The 16,194-nt window shown below is 41.9% G+C and overlaps 1 protein-coding gene across 3 annotated transcripts in view; it reads left to right on the top strand.

Annotated features, from left to right (window-relative positions):
• The window catches only part of tpk1 (thiamin pyrophosphokinase 1), a 313,195-nt gene that overhangs the window by 40,345 nt on the left and 256,656 nt on the right, over window positions 1-16,194 (top strand). Inside the window, exon 1 of one of the 3 annotated variants that reach the window (XM_068005710.1) lies at window positions 2,137-2,196. The exons of the other annotated variants lie outside the window; for them this stretch is intronic. The gene's annotated coding sequence lies outside the window, so the exon portion shown is untranslated. Of the gene's footprint in view, window positions 1-2,136; window positions 2,197-16,194 lie in introns of those variants that run through there. 3 annotated transcript variants of the gene reach the window in all.

A 16,194-nucleotide genomic window follows, 5' to 3' on the forward strand; every position in this document is an offset into this window, starting at 1 on the left:
CCTTCTCAACTTGTCCTGCCACCTTCAATGATCTGTGTATGTGCACCCCCAGGTCTCTCTGTTCTTGCACTCCCTTTAAAATTGTACCATTTAGTTTATATTGCCTCTCCTCATTTGTCCTACCAAAATGCATCACTTCACACTTCTCTGCATTAAATTTCATCTACCATCTGTCTGCCCATTTCACCAGTCTGTCTATGTCCTCCTGAAGTCTGTTACTATCTTCCACATTGTTTATTACATTTCCAAATTCCGTGTCATCTGCAATCTTTGGAATTATACCCTCTCCTCTATACCCAAGTCCAGGTCAGTAATATATATCCAAAAGAGCAGTGGTCCTAATACTGACCTCTGGGGAACACCTCTGTTTACTTCCATCAAGTCTGAAAAACAACTGTTCACTACTCTCTGCTTTCTGTCCCCTAGCCACTTTTGTATCCATGCTGTCACTGTCCCTTTAATCCCATGGGCTTTAATTTTGCTAACAAGCCTATTATGTGGTACTTCATCAAATGCCTTTTGAAAGTCCATATACACAACCTCAACCGAACTACCCTCATCAACCCTCTCTGTTACTTTGTCAAAGAGCTCAATCAAGTTAGTCAAACATGATTTTCCTTTAACAAGTGCTGACTTCAATGGACTTATTAGTCCATACTTTTCCAAGTGCCAATTAATCTTGTCCCAGATTGTTGTCTCTAAAAGTTTTCTCACCACCAACGTTAGGCTGACTGGCCTGTAATTGCCGGGTTTATCCCTCTCCCCTTTTTTGAACAGGGGTTTAACATTTGCAATCCTCCAGTGCTCCGGCACCGTCCCCATATCTAAAGAGGATTGGAAGATTGTGGCCAGAGCCTCTGCAATTTCCACCCTCACTTCCCTCAGTAACCAAGAATGCATCCCATCAGGACCAGGTAACTTTTCTACTTTAAGTATTGCCAATCTTTTAAGTACCTCCTCTTTACCTATTTTTATCCTATTCAATATCGCTACTACCTCTTCCTTTACTGCTATAATGGCAGCATCCTCTTCTCTAGAATGCAAAGTATTCATTTAGTACTTCAGCCATGCTTCCACAAGAAGATCTTTTTGTCCCTAATTGGTTGCACCCTTCCTTTGACTACCCTTTTACTATTTATATGTTTATAAAAGACTTTTGGGTTCCTTTTTATGTTAGCCGCTAATCTATTCTCACACTCTCTCCTTGCCCATCTTATTCCCTGTTATTCCCTTTTTTAGATCTCCTCTGTACTTTCTGTATTCAGCCTGGTTCTCTACTCTTATGAACCTTACTTTTGTCATAAGCCTCCTTTCCCTGTTTCATTTTAATCTCTATATCTTTAGTCATCCAGAGAGCTCTAGCTTTGGATGCCCTTCCTTTATGCCTCGTAGGGATGTGTCTACTCTTTACCTGAACCAACTTCTCCTTGAAGGCCTCTCATTGTTCAATTATTGTTTCACCTACCAATTTTTGATTCCAATCCACCTGGGCAAGATCCCCTTTTCGCTCACTGAAATTTGCCCTCCTCCATTTAAGCATTTTCACATTTGCTTGTTCCTTGTCCATTTTCATAACTATTCTAAACCTAATGATATTATGATCACTGTCCCCCATTACACTGTTACTGTCCCAGTCTATATGGGATAATTGAAGTCCCCTATTATCACTACTCTATAATGCTTGTATCTTCCTGTAATTTGCCTGCATATTTGCTCCTCTATCTCCTTCCCACTAATGATTTATTGTCATTTTTTCCACTGGGTGTACTGCCTTTGCACATGTCATACCATTTTACAGCACAGAAGGAGCCATCAAAGAGTTGTCCATTTTGTCCCATTCCTCTGCCCTTTTCCCCCAAACCGATTATTTTTTTATCTTCAATATTTAAAAACTATTATGGATTTTGCTTCCTCCACTTTTTCCTGATGGGACGTTCCATACCCTAACAACCCTCTGTGAGGGATAAAAAATATTCTTCTCACCTCTTCTTTCATTCTTTTGGTGATGATCTTAAGTTTAAGCCCTCTAGTTTCCGACTTAGCAACCAGCATGTGTGACGTGACCGATGTCTGCAAGTTAATGATTGGAGGAAAGGTTGCAGTAACCCCTTCTACAACAAATATTTGAGCACATAAAGGTCGTTTGGTGTGCAGTGCATTGGAGAAATTGCGCTTGATGCTGTGGAGTGGAGCGGTGTAAGTGCAATTTCTTATTCACTGGGTTCTTGATTTTGGCCATTTTGATGTGGGGATCTTCCTGTTGACTAGCAAATCTGACAAGTTTACTTTGATTGCTGGCAGCTGCATGGGACCTGGGGCACTATAATGGTACGAAAACAATATAAAAACAGTTCGAGTCATTGCTGAGATGCTGTTTGACTTTGGTAAGAATGACATGCAGGAAGTTGATAATTATAAACCAAATCATTTTCAGTATGATATTCTTTTTATACTTTTAATTACAGTTGGTTCTACATTGTGTGTGCGTGTGCAGTTTCCTACGCTTTACTTTAGATGTCTTGGTTCTCTGTCCTATATGAATTTGGTTCCATTTCCTTTGGGTGCTTGTGTGCTGCTTCCTCTGTCTTCCTTTCTGTTCTGTGTAAGTCCTTGTTTGGGAAAAAGTCCCTATTAAACAGATGGACCAAATATAATACAAGTGACTTATAAAATCATTATAATACTTGAAGACTTTTCACTTTAATGTTATTCCAGAGACCAAGTTGTGGATACTGACTTTGGAGGCTGGGATTAAAGGAGCCATGGTGTTTACTCATGTGGCCTCTTAATTATACTCACAAGCCTTCTAATTTGTTCCCTTTTAAGATGCCTAAAATGGGTGACATGCACTCCTACGGGAAGGTACATAGAGATTGCTTTTATCCTTGTACGATGTGTTACTTTGGAAAGCAAATTTGTGTACAGCAGTGCAGGAAATGTAACTATTTGTGATTTTGGGCTTAGATTTTTGATGCCTGATGTTGCAATTACAGCTCGTGCACTGTTGTCTCATAAGAATATAAGAAATTGGAGCAAGAGTAGGCCATACGCCCCTCAATCCTGCTCCGCCATTCAATAAGATCTTGGCTGATCTTCTACCTCAACTCCACTTTCCTGCCCTATCCCCATATCTCTTGATTTCCTTAGTGTCCAAAAATCTATCTATCTCGGCCTTGAATATACTCAACGACTGAGCAGCCACAGCCCTCTTGGGTAGAGAATTGCAAAGATTCACAACCCTCTGAGTGAAGAAACTTTCCTTTATCTCAGTCCTATATGGCTGACCCTGTAACTTGTGACTATGACCCCTAGTTCGAGATTCTGCAGCCAGGAGAAACAGCCTCTCATCATCTGCCCTGTCAAGTCCTCTAAGAATTTTCTATGTTTCAATGAGATCACCTCTCATTCTTCTAAATTCCAGAGAGTATAGGCCCATTCTATTCAGACTCTCCTCATTGGACAACCCTCTTATCACAGGAATCAATCTAGTGAACCTTTGGTGCACCCCCTCTAAGGCAAGTATATCTTTCCTAAGGTAAGGAGAACAAAACTGTACACAGTACTCCAGGTGTGGTCTCACCAGAGCCCTATATAATTGCAGCAAGACCTCTTTACTCTTAGACTCCAACCCCCTTGCAATAAAGGCTAACATACCATTTGCCTTTCTAATTGCTTTCTGTACCTGTGTTAACTTTCTGTGATTCGTGTACAAGGACACCCAAATCCCTCTGACTACCAACATTTCTTAGCCTCTCACCTTTTTAAAAAAGAATATTCTGTTTTTCTGTTCTTCCTACCAAAGTGGATAATTTCACATTTCCCCACATTACACTCCATCTGCCACCTTCTCGCCCACTCACTTAACCTGTCTATATCCCTTTGCAGCTTCTTTGCGTTCTCCTCACAGCTTACTTTCCCACCTAGCCTTGTAACATCAGCAAACTTGGATACATTACACTCCCTCCCCTCATCTAAGTCATTGATATATATTGTAAAGAGTTGAGGTCCAAGCACTGATCCTTGCGGTACCCCACTAGTTGCAAACTGCCAACCCAAAAATGACACATTTATCCCTGCTCTCTGTTTTCTGTTCATTAATCAATCCTCAATCGATGCTAATATATTACCCTCAATCCCAAGTGCACTAATCTTGTGTAACAACCTTTTGTATGGCAGCTTATCGAATGTCTTTCGAAAATCCAAATATACTACATCCACTGGTTTCCCCCCTATCTATCCTGCTCATTACACACTCAAAAAAACTCTTAATAGATTTGTCAAACATGATTTCTCTTTCATAAAATCGTGTTGACTCTGCCTAATCATATTATGATTTTCTAATTGCTCTGTTACTACGTCCTTAATAATAGATTCTAACATTTTCCCTCCAACTGATATCAGGCTAACTGGCCTGTCGTTCCCTGTTTTCTCGCTCTCTCCTTTTTTGAACAGCAGGGTTACGTTCCAGTCCATAGAATCATAGGTTATAGCACGGAAGGAGGACATTCGGCCCATCGAGTCCGCGCCGGCTCTATGCATGACCAATCCAGCTGGTCCCACTCCCCCACCCTATCCTCGTAGCCCTGCAGTTTTTTTCCTTTCAAGTACTTATCCAGTTCCCTTTTGAAGGCCATGATTGAATCCGTCTCCACTACCTCCTCGGGCAGTGCATTCCAGATCCTGACCACTCGCTATGATCAAAAAAAAAAGTTTTTCCTCATGCTCTTTTGGTTCTTTTGCCAATCACCTTAAATCTATGCCCTCTGGCTCTTGACCCTTCCACCAATGGGAACAGTTTCTCTCTATCTACTCTGTCTAGACCCTTCATGATTTTGAATACCTCTATCAAATCTGCTCGCAATCATCTCTGTTCCAAGGAGAACAACCCCAGCTTCTCCAGTCTATCCACGTAACTAAAGCCCCTCATCCCTGGAATCATTCTAGTAAATCTTTTCTGCACCCTCTCTAAGGCCTTCACATCTTGCCTAAAGTACGGTGCCCAGAACTGGACACAATACTCCAGTTGTGGCCGAACCAGTGTTTTATTAAGGTTCACCATGACTTCCTTGCTTTTGTACTCTATGCCTTTATTTATAAAACCCAGGATCCCGTATGCTTTTTTAACTGCTTTCTCGACCTGCCCTGCCACCTTCAATGATTTGTGCAACCAGATCTCTCTGTTCCTGTACCCCTTTTAGAATTGTGCCCTCTAGTTTATATTGCCTCTCCTCGTTCTTCCTACTGAAATGTATCACTTTGCAAGGAGACCATTCTAGAATCTAAAGAATTCTGGAGCTCAAAACCAATGCATCCACTATCTCTGCAGCCACCTCTCTTAAAACCTTAGGATGTAGGCCATCAGGTCCAGGGGATTTGTCACCTTTTAGTCCCATTAATTTCTTCAGTACTTTTTCTTAACTAATATTAATTGCTTTAAGTTTTTCACTCTCTCAAGACCCTTGGTTCCCCACTATTTCCAGTATGTTTTTTGTGTGTTCTGCTGTGAAGACAGATACAAAATATTTGTTTAACGTCTCTGCCATTTCCTTATTCCCCATTATGATTTCTCTTGTCCCTGCCTCGAAGGGACCCACGTTTACTTTTGCTAATCTCTTCCTTTTTACATACTTGTAGAAGCTCGTACAATCTGTTTTTATAGTTCTTATTAGTTTACTCTCACGTTCAATTTTCTCCCTCTTTTTCAATTTCTTGGTCATCCTTTGCTGATTTCTAAAACCCTCCCAATCCTCAGGATTACTACTCTTCTTGCAACATTGTAAGCCTCTTCTTTTAATCTAATATTTTCCTTAACTCCTCCAGTTAGCCACAGCTGGATCACTTTTCCCCTGGAGTATTTATTCCTTAAAGGAATGTATATTCATTGAGAATTATTAATTATTTCTTTAAATGTTCACCATTTCTTATCTACCGTCATATCTTTTAGTTTAATTTCCCAATCAGCTTAGCCAACTCGCCCCTCAAACCTATGTAATAGCCTTTCTTTAAATTTAAGACCCTAGTTTTGGACTTAACTGCATCACTCTCAAACTCAATATTTCTTTTTAAAGTCAACTTTAAATTTAACTTTTAGTGATGGAGCCAGGTTTGATTTGTATCTCTAAGACTTTCAAGTACCTTAATGTGGTATTTTAATACCATGTCCTCACCAGTGTGCACTGGTAATGATCAATTGCCAACCATGTTCAGCAGCCTTCCTTAAGTTCCCAAGTGTGTACAATATGCATTTTAAGTTATTGTTGTTTTGTCTCTCCCTCAAAGTTGAGGGATGCTTGACCTCCAGTGTTGGCATTAAATACTCAGGGCTCTTACAGCTCAGTCCAGCTTCAAATTAATGTGGCTTAATGTTATTCCCGAAAGTGCACTTGTGTTTCCTTTTCCATTTCCCAAATAAACCATCTTTATGGCCTCTGTGTGAGATTGCTAGTTTAGTGCTGAATTATGGACAGTTCTGTGCTGTGTACTCATGCTACTTGGAACTTGCTTCAGGCTACCCAAACTCATTTCACTTGGGACTTTTGCAGCTTGAAGAGGAGTTTTAATGCAATCAATCTAGACTGAATTCAAAACCAAGTCCCACAGCTAAAAGGACAAGAGCGCTAACCCTTTACAGTCCCTTTTTAAATATGCATTAAATATAATCCATATTGCTGTTTTTTAAGCTTTTTTATATAATTTTTATTATTTATAAGAAGTTTGCAATATGTACGCAAACTTCTAATCATAAATATTGTTTGCTGTGTCAACTTTACCAGTCCTGGAATTTAATGCTGTTAGGTATAAGGACAAGGTAGCAAATTAAGTATTACTGACAGTTTGATGAAATAGAGAAAACAAGTTAACATTTAGTTGCAGTAAGCCGTTCTGGCGCATCTTTATTCAAAGACTATTATTTTGAAAAAAAATGTTCAGTCTCTGCTTCTTGAAACTGAGAGTCTTGGCTGACTTCATACTTCTCAAACGATTGTGATCCTGAGACTCTTTCCTCTAGCTGAACTAGAATCAATAATTTTCTAACATGTAATCAAATGATTGTCAGGGTTCAGACAGAGATTAAGTGCTATGTGACTGAAGGCATCCATTTCCATTGATTTCTGTTGTGAGCAACCTTACACTGCATCTCATGAATTAAACAATTAATACTTGTGTTTTTACTCTGAGCAGGTGGATTTTGTTTTATTATATTCTGGACTGTTATCCCGTTTAGTTCCTTCATTAGTGAACAGATGCACTGGAATTTTTTTTGCAATATTTGAGTGCATTGCACCATACTGTGTATATAAAACCTGCACACAGCTCACGGTAAACAAAACCCTTTGAATACTATGATGGCTGCTACATGATGCAGTAGCACTTTTCAACTGAGGTACCCCAGTTACCTGTAATACTTTTCCTCATGTCAATAAGAATGTGAAATTTTAGTGTGAAACTGAAATGCCAAATCAGTGTACAGAAAATAAAAGGCAACATGAACAGTACATGTGAAGGACTCTCCTTGCAACTTGTAATGTTCACGTTTACTTTTCATTGCTTATGTCTTTACCATTTAAAGTTTAGAACTTTAGGCCAGAAAACCAGTCTTGGGAGTGTTTTTCTGGGCAATAAAATGATTCCGCATAAAGAAAGTACTACCTTACAAGATTTTGCAGCGATAAATTGGTACAAGTAAAAGCAATAGAAAGGCTCTTCACTGTGTTAGCAGTCATGGATACCTTTTATAGCTGATTTTATCTCCGGGCGGGAATGCGGTCTTGCGACTGGCAGGCCTTCCACTCCTTGTTTTTTCTCTAATTTTCTTTTACCCTTCCTCTCCTGAAGGAGAAACTTTTTCTACACATGTGTGATAGAATACAAGTATATCCTCCTTGATATTGTGCATGCTAAATATTGCATATCTGGGAACGAGTCCAATGCTTCAGTTCCATCTACAGACTAGCCAGAAATGAATGCGAAAGGAGAAAATCATGGGCATGGTTTTGGCAAAATGGTTAAATATTAAAAGCTCAAGCAACGGCAGAATCTACTTTGTGTGCACTGCGTTGCAGAATTGATGGGCAGGGAGATTGATGTCTTCAACTTAACACGGTGCAATAATCATGTTGATTATTGCTTCATTATTAGCTTTGCAGACAGTTGCATTCAGATTAATGTTCATTATTGCCTCGTTATTGGTTTTCTACATGGTTGCATTCAGATTAAGGACTGGACCTGGACCGTGAAACTGTCTTACTCTTGTTTAAGTGGATTTAACTGGAGGAAGATTTTAAAGAGGCAATTTCTTGATTGATACAGAAGGAAAGCAACTGAAATGACCACATTGTTTTAATTGCTGTGGGGTTTTGCAACGTGATAACACACAACCTTGGGCAAAAAGTTAACGTTGTAGGACTTGCCAAACATTTTCAATGAAGATAGTTCTCTAAGAAAGTCAAATGTTGTCATACAAAAATATACTGTATTTGAAAACTCCAAAGGATCTCTATTATTAAAAAGGCACTGGCAACCAGTAAACATACCTGATATGTTTAGATTGTTGTTTCAATAGATCTCAGACTGGAATGGACAGAAGCACTATTTATTAATGGTGTTAAGCAGTGGCAGGTTTATTAGAAAAAGTTTCCTTAAGGAGAGAAAGGGTAAAAGAAATTGGACAAAAACAAGGTATCCATGATTGCTAACACAGTGAAGAACCTTTCTATTGCTTTTACTTGTGCCAGTTTATCTGTACAAAACCTTGCAAGTAGCATTTTCTTCATGCTTGAATCACTTGGTTGCCCAGAAGAACACTCCCAAAAAAAACCTCCCGAGTCTAGTTTTCTGACCCAAAAATTGTGAACTTCAAATGCGTCAGCAATGAAAAATAAACTTGAGCATTACAAGTTGTAAGGGGGGGGGGGGGAAGGTCCTTCCAATGTACAGTGTTTGCCTAAGTGCCTATTACTGTCATAACGTAAAACATTTTGGAATGATGGAGACAAACTCGACTAGGGAATAGTAAAAAGTTACAATCGCTGGAAATCTGAAATTAAAAATAGAAAATATTGGAAATACAGAGCATGTATAAAGCACCTTTAACGTAAAAACAAAAAGGTCCCAAGGCGTTTCACTGGTCTAAGGGGGGATAAATGAACTCCAGGACAAAGGGGGAGATATTGGGAGGGAGGGATGACCAAAAATGCTTGGTTAAAAAGATGGGTAAAAAGGAGGATTTTAAGAGGAGTGGGAGGTGGATAAGCAGAGAGGTTTAGGGAGGGAGTTCCGGAGCATGGGGCTTAAGTGGCTGCAGGCACAGCCACCAATGGTAAACAAAAGGCTTTTTCTTATTCGTTCAAGGGATGTGGGCGTCGCTGGCAAGGCCAGCATTTATTGCCCATCCCTAATTGCCCTTGAGAAGGTGGTGGTGAGCCGCCTTTGTGAACCACTGCAGTCCGTGTGGTGAAGGTTTTCCAACAGTGCTGTTAGGAAGGGAGTTCCAGGATTTTGACCCAGCGACGATGAAGTAATGGCGATATATTTCCAAGTCGGGATGGTGTGTAACTTGGAGGGGAACATGCAGTTGGTGTTGATCCCATATGCCTGCTGCCCGTGTCCTTCTAGGTGGTAGAGGTCGCGGGTTTGGGAGGTGCTGTCGAAGAAGCCTTGGCAAGTTGCTGCAGTGCGTCTTGTGGACGGTACACACTGCAGCCACTGTGCGCCGGTGGTGAAGGGAGTGAATGTTTAGGATGGTGGATGGGGTGCCAATCAAGCAGACTGCTTTGTCTTGGATGGTGTCAAGCTTCTTGGGTGTTGTTGGAGCTGCATTCATCCAGGCAAGTGGAGAGTATTTCATTACACTCCTGACATGTGCCTTGTAGATGGTGGAAAGGCTTTGGGGAGTCAGGAGGTGAGTGACTCGCCGCAGAATACCCAGCCTCTGACCTGCTCTTGTAGCCACGGTATTTATGTGGCTGGTCCAGTTAAGTTTCTGATCAGTGGTGACCCCCAGGATGTTGATGGCTAGAATCAGAGGATGTGTGTTTGGGAAATGGAGAGGAGTAGTTGTCGGGCTGGAGGAGGATGGAAGTGGGTAGAGGTGAAGCCATGATGGCGTTTTAACAAACAATGAGAATTTTAAATTTGAGGTGTTAAGGGACTGGAAGCTAGTGTAGGTCAGTGAGGACAAGGGTAATGGGACTTGTTGTGGGAAAGGTACGGCTTGCTGGGTTTTGAATGAGCTGAAGTTATGGAAGGTGCAGGGTGGAAGGCAGCCTGGAGAGCATTGGATTGTAGTTTGGAGGTGACAAAGTTATGCATGAGGGTTATGAAGCTATTATCAGGCAGTCTTTGTGATGAAGAGTTTATGTATTCGGGACCTCAGCTCAGGGCCGAATAGGATGAGGAGGTTGCACACCGTCTGGTTTAGCATGAGACAGTGTTTAGGGAGGGAGATGTAGTCACTGGCGAAGGTACAAACCTTGTTGCTGTGGCGTAAAACAATGGCTTTGGTCTTCCCAGTGAATTGCTGGAGGAAATTGTGACCCATCCAAGACGGGATGTTAGACAAGCAGACTGCCAGCGCAGAAGCAGTGCAGAGATAGAGCTTTGTGTCATCAGCATGCATGTAGAAGCTGAGCCCATGTTTGTGGATGTTGTCGCCAAGAAGCAACGTATAGATGGAGGACAAGGTGGGAGCCAAGAATGTCTATTTGGAGGACTCCCAAGGTAATGGTATGTGGATGAGAAGAAAAGCAATTGTTGGGGATGATCTGGTTATTATTGGAACCAAGTCCCACCCCATTGCAGGAGAGATGTTGGAGGGGGATGGTGTGGTCAACCATGTCATAGGCTGCAGAGAGGCTGAGGAAGGCGAGGAACGATAAGGCACCACTGTCATGGTCACAGTGAATATAATTTGTGATTGGGTTACGGCCGTTTCAGTGTTGTGGGAGAGGTGGAAACCTAATAGTGACTGTACCCCCCCAATTTGGTGTTGTCTGCAAATTTTGAAATTGTACTTCTGGTTCCCGAATCATTTATGTAAATGGAGAACAACAGTGGTCCCACCGCTGATCCTTGTAGAACACTACTTACCACCTTTTACGAGTCTGAATGACTACATTTAACCCCTACTCTTTTTTATGTTTTGTAGCCAGTTTGCTATCCATTCGGCTACCTGTCCCTGACTCCATACGATCTGACCTTAGTCATGAGTTTACTATGTGGTCCTTATCAAAAGCCTTATGAAAATCCAAATATATTATATCTGCTCCATTACTCTTGTCTACCCTTTCTGTTACTTCTTCAAAGAACTCAATAAAGGTGGTCAAGCATGGCCTTCCCTTTTGAAATCTGTGCTGACTATTCTTATATTTTCGGTTTTGAGATGTTTCTCTATTACGTCTTTGAGTAAGGATTCCATTATCTTTCCTACCATTCAGCCATTGTAGCATTGTAAGCAGTGTAGATGAAAACATAAAATTACAAAGCGATATTGATAGATTAGGTGAATGGGCAAAACTGTGGTAAATGTGAGGTCATCCACTTTGGATCAAAAAAGGATAGAACAGGGTACTTTCTAAATGGTAAAAAGTTAAAAACAGTGGATGTCCAAAGGGATTAGGGGTTCAGGTACATAGATCATTGAAGTGTCATGAACAGGTGCAGAAAATAATCAATAAGGCAAATGGAATGTTGGCCTTTATATCTAGAGGACTAGAGTACAAGGGGGCAGAAGTTATGCTGCAGCTATACAAAACCCTGGTTAGACCGCACCTGAAGTACTGAGAGCAGTTCTGGGCACCGCACCTTCGGAAGGACATATTGGCCTTGGAGGGAGTGTAGCGTCGGTTTACTAGAATGATACCCGGACTTCAAGGGTTAAGTTACAAGGAGAGATTACATAAATTGGGGTTGTATTCTCCAGAGTTTATAAGGTTAAGGGGTGATCTGATCGAAGTTTATAAGATATTAAGGGGAACAGATAGGGTGGATAGAGATAAACTATTTCCGCTGGTTGGGGATTTTAGGAGTAGGGGGCACAGTCTAAAAATTAGAGCCAGACCTTTCAGGAGTGAGATTAGAAAACATTTCTACACACAAAGGGTTGTAGAAGTTTGGAACTCTCTTCGGCAAACGGCAATTGACACTAGCTCAATTGCTAAATTTAAATCTGAGATAGACAGCTTTTTGGCAACCAAAGGTATTAAGGGATATGGGCCAAAGGCAGGTATGTGGAGTTAGTTCACAGATCAGCCATGATCTTATCAAATGGCGGAGCAGGCATGAGGGGCTGAATGGCCTACTCCTGTTCCTATGTTCCTACGTACCACTGACATTAAGCTAACTAGTCTACAGTTCCCTGGACCTATTCTATCTCCCTCTTTAAATATAAGAATCACATTAGCTGTCTCCCAGTCCTCAGGCACTATTCCCTTTTCTAATGAATTTTTATATATATGTAATAGTGACTCTGCTATCTCTTCCCTAACTTCTTTTAATTTGTGTGGATGCAATCCTTCCAGCCCAGGTGTTTTATCCTCTCTAAGTTTGTTTAGTTTATGAATTAGCTCCCCCCCTTTCTATCTTAAATGTCTTTTTTGATCTCTTCTTCTAATGGCATGCCCACCATGTTAGTCTCCCTGGTAAATTCTGAGACAAAGTAATTGTTTAATATTCCTGCCATTTCGCTGTCACTACCTTTTGAGTTTATTGTGTCTATTGATGGGTTCATGTCACGCTACACGTAACCCCACCAGCGAATAAAGGTTATCTGTTTTTAATACAACGGGTCATTCTCTGTCTTTCTCTTCCTTTCGGATGTTTCTCCCTCTCTCTCTCTCTGTCTGTCTTGTGTTCTGGCCGTTTGTGTATTCGGTGATCCTGTAGGTAACACCTCTCTGTCTGAACACTTTGATTGCCTTGATAACAGGCAGTTGGAAAGATTATCTGTAATCACTAGGTATTGTTCTCTGACTATAAATGCGAAACGTTCAAGGAGTCCTACGCTCACCTGACGAAGGAGATAATCTCCGAAAGCTTGTGATTTTCAAATAAAATTGTTGGACTATAACCTGGTGTTGTAAGATTCTTTACATTACTAAATCTAGCAGTGTGTCCTGTCTTGTTTGGCACTTTACATACTGGTAAGAAAGGAGCCCTGCACACGTTGTAAAAACTCCATTCCCTGTATGCCTTTACCTAACTCTTATTGTCAGTGTATTTGGGGGTAGTTAAAATTTCCCATTATTGTTATTCTACGTCCTTTATTCATTTCATGTATTTGCTTACATATTTTTTCCTCCGCCTCCTTTCCACTATTAGGAACATGGCTCAGGACTATGTACATTCTAGAAGCTTAACACCTATAAAACACACAGATCAAGTGGTGCAACACGTGCATGCAACAAATTGCAGTCATGGAATCCTAGGGCATGAGTTTAATCCTGTGTTTTACTTTTTGTTCCGTGTGGTGAGATCTCAATTTTAGCCAGTTTATCTAGCAGAGGTGTGAAGTGGAGGCTTGTCACTGTTGCAATGGAAGTGGGGGGGGGAAACCTTAGTCATCAAACCTTGCTCATCTATTTGATGTAATTCAAAAACTGTCAGATTACACCTTCACACCTCCTCCAAGACAAGGTTTTTGTATCCATGATGATCTGGGGGGAGCCTACTTGCCAGACAATTTATCCACCTGAGGATTAAGAACACAATTAAAATCCACACCGATAATTGTAAGACACATCTGTGGTACCAGAATAAGAGAAAAATGAGAAGTGGGAAATTTTGTGCCAGAGATGAAAACATTTAGTAAGGGGTAGACCAACCAAATAACAGTCACCAGAATGTAATAGACTTGCACATGCTCAACTGAAAATTGGAGACCCTTATGAATCAGGATGGTAATTCCCTGCTTTGGAGAGGAATAGAGTGAGGTGTCTACCCATCTGCAATGAAGCTTTTCATGGACTGACAGAGAGAGTTACATACCCTGCTATCTTTCCTGTCCCTGGAGAGAAATGCAGGCATTTATTGTTTGATTAGTGAATTAAGACCCTCAACATTCAGAGAGATGAGAGTCCATGATACCCTGGAAAATAAATTGATAACTTGAGGTGCTGCGCCACCTCCGAGAAGTAAAACTTTCATCTACAGCAAGCAACCCCTATCTCATACTAAGCCTAAACGACCACCATCATCATCATAGAAATATAACCATAATCTCGAGTAGGAATAAAATGAAGAGGAGGTCATCATTAAAAAAAGAACTGCATAATGACTAAGAAAAAAGCAAACACAAACCTGTAAAGAAAACAGAAGAATGATGGCAGAGTCCAGCATGTGAGTGCAAAAGACAAGGCTGAAGCGTTTGCAACCATCTTCAGCAAGAAGTGCTGAGTGGATGATCCATCTCGGCCTTCTCCCGATATTCCCACCATCACAGAAGCCAGTCTTCAGCCAATTCGATTCACTCCACGTGATATCAAGAAACGGCTGAGTGCACTGGATACAGCAAAGGCTATGGGCCCCCACAACATCCTGGCTGTAGTGCTGAAGACTTGTGCTCCAGAACTAGCCACGCCTCCAGCCAAGCTGTTCCAGTACAGCTACAACACTGGCATCTACCCGACAATGTGGAAAATTGCCCATGTGTGTCCTGTCCACAAAAAGCAAGACAAGTCCAATCTGGCCAGCTACTGCCCCATCAGTCTACTCTCAATCATCAACAAAGTGATGGAAGGTGTCGTCGACAGCGCTATCAAGCGGCAGTTACTCACCAATAACCTGCTCACCGATGCTTAGTTTGGGTTCCGCCAGGACCACTCGGCTCCAGGCCTCATTACAGCCTTGGTCCAAACATGGACAAAAGAGCTGAATTCCAGAGGTGAGGTGAGAGTGACTGCCTTTGATATCAAGGCAGCATTTGACCAAGTGTGGCACCAAGGAGCCCGAGCAAAACTGAATTGTTGGACTATAACCTGGTGTTGTAAGATTCCTTACAGAAGTCAATGGGAATCAGGGGGAAAACTGCAGTGGCTGGAGTCACACCTAGCACAAAGGAAGATGGTAGTGGTTGTTGGAGGCCAATCATCTCAGCCCCAGGGCATTGCTGCAGGAGCTCCTCAGGGCAGTGTCCTAGGCCCAACCATCTTCAGCTGCTTCATCAATGACCTTTCCTCCATCATAAGGTCAGAAATGGGGATGTTCGCTGATGATTGCACAGTGTTCAGTTCCATTCGCAACCCCTCAGATAATGAAGCAGTCCGTGCCTGCACGCAGCAAGACCTGGATAACATCCAGGCTTGGGCTGATAAGTGGCAAGTAACATTTGTGCCAGGCAATGACCATCTCCAACAAAAGAGAGTCTAACCACCTCCCCATGACATTTAACAGCATTATCATCGCCAAATCCCCCACCATCAACATCCTGGTGGTCACCATTGACCAAAAACTTAACTGGACCAGCTACATAAATAGTGTGGCAACAAGAGCAGGTCAGAGGCTTGGTACTCCCCAAAGACTTTCCACCATCTACAAGGCACAAGTCAGGTGTGTAATGGAATACTCTCCATTTACCTGGATGAGTGCAGCTCCAACAACACTCAAGAAGCCCGACACCATCCAGGACAAAGCAGCCTGCTTGATTGGCACCCAATCCACTCCCCCTAAACATTCACTCCATTCACCACCGGTGAACCGTGGCTGCAATGTGTACCATCTACAGGATGCACTGCGGCAACTGGCCAAGGCTTCTTCAACAGCACCTCCCAAACCCGCGACCTCCCCCACCTATAAGGACAAGGGCAGCAGGCACATGGGATCAACACCCCCTGCACGGTCATCTCCAAGTCACACACCATCCCGACTTGGAAATATATCGCCCTTTCCTTCATTGTCGGTTGGTCAAAAGCCTGGAACTCCCTACCTAACAGCAATTTGGGAGAACCTTCATCACACGGACTGCAGCGGTTCAAGAAGGCGGCTCACCACCACCTTCTTGAGGACAATTAGGGATGGGCAATAAATGCTGCCAGCAACGCCCACATCCCATGAACGATTTTTTAAAAAAAATCCGGTTGTCTAGGAAGGACTACTGAATCTTTCAGTAGCCAATTTAGAAAAAATTATTCTTGGGATGTGGGAGTTGCTGACAAGGCCAGCATTTTATTGCGCATCGTTAATTGTTCCGGAGAAGGCGGA

The sequence above is a fragment of the Heptranchias perlo genome, chromosome 2, assembly GCF_035084215.1.
Source record: "Heptranchias perlo isolate sHepPer1 chromosome 2, sHepPer1.hap1, whole genome shotgun sequence".
Taxonomy (NCBI): Eukaryota; Metazoa; Chordata; class Chondrichthyes; order Hexanchiformes; family Hexanchidae; genus Heptranchias; species Heptranchias perlo.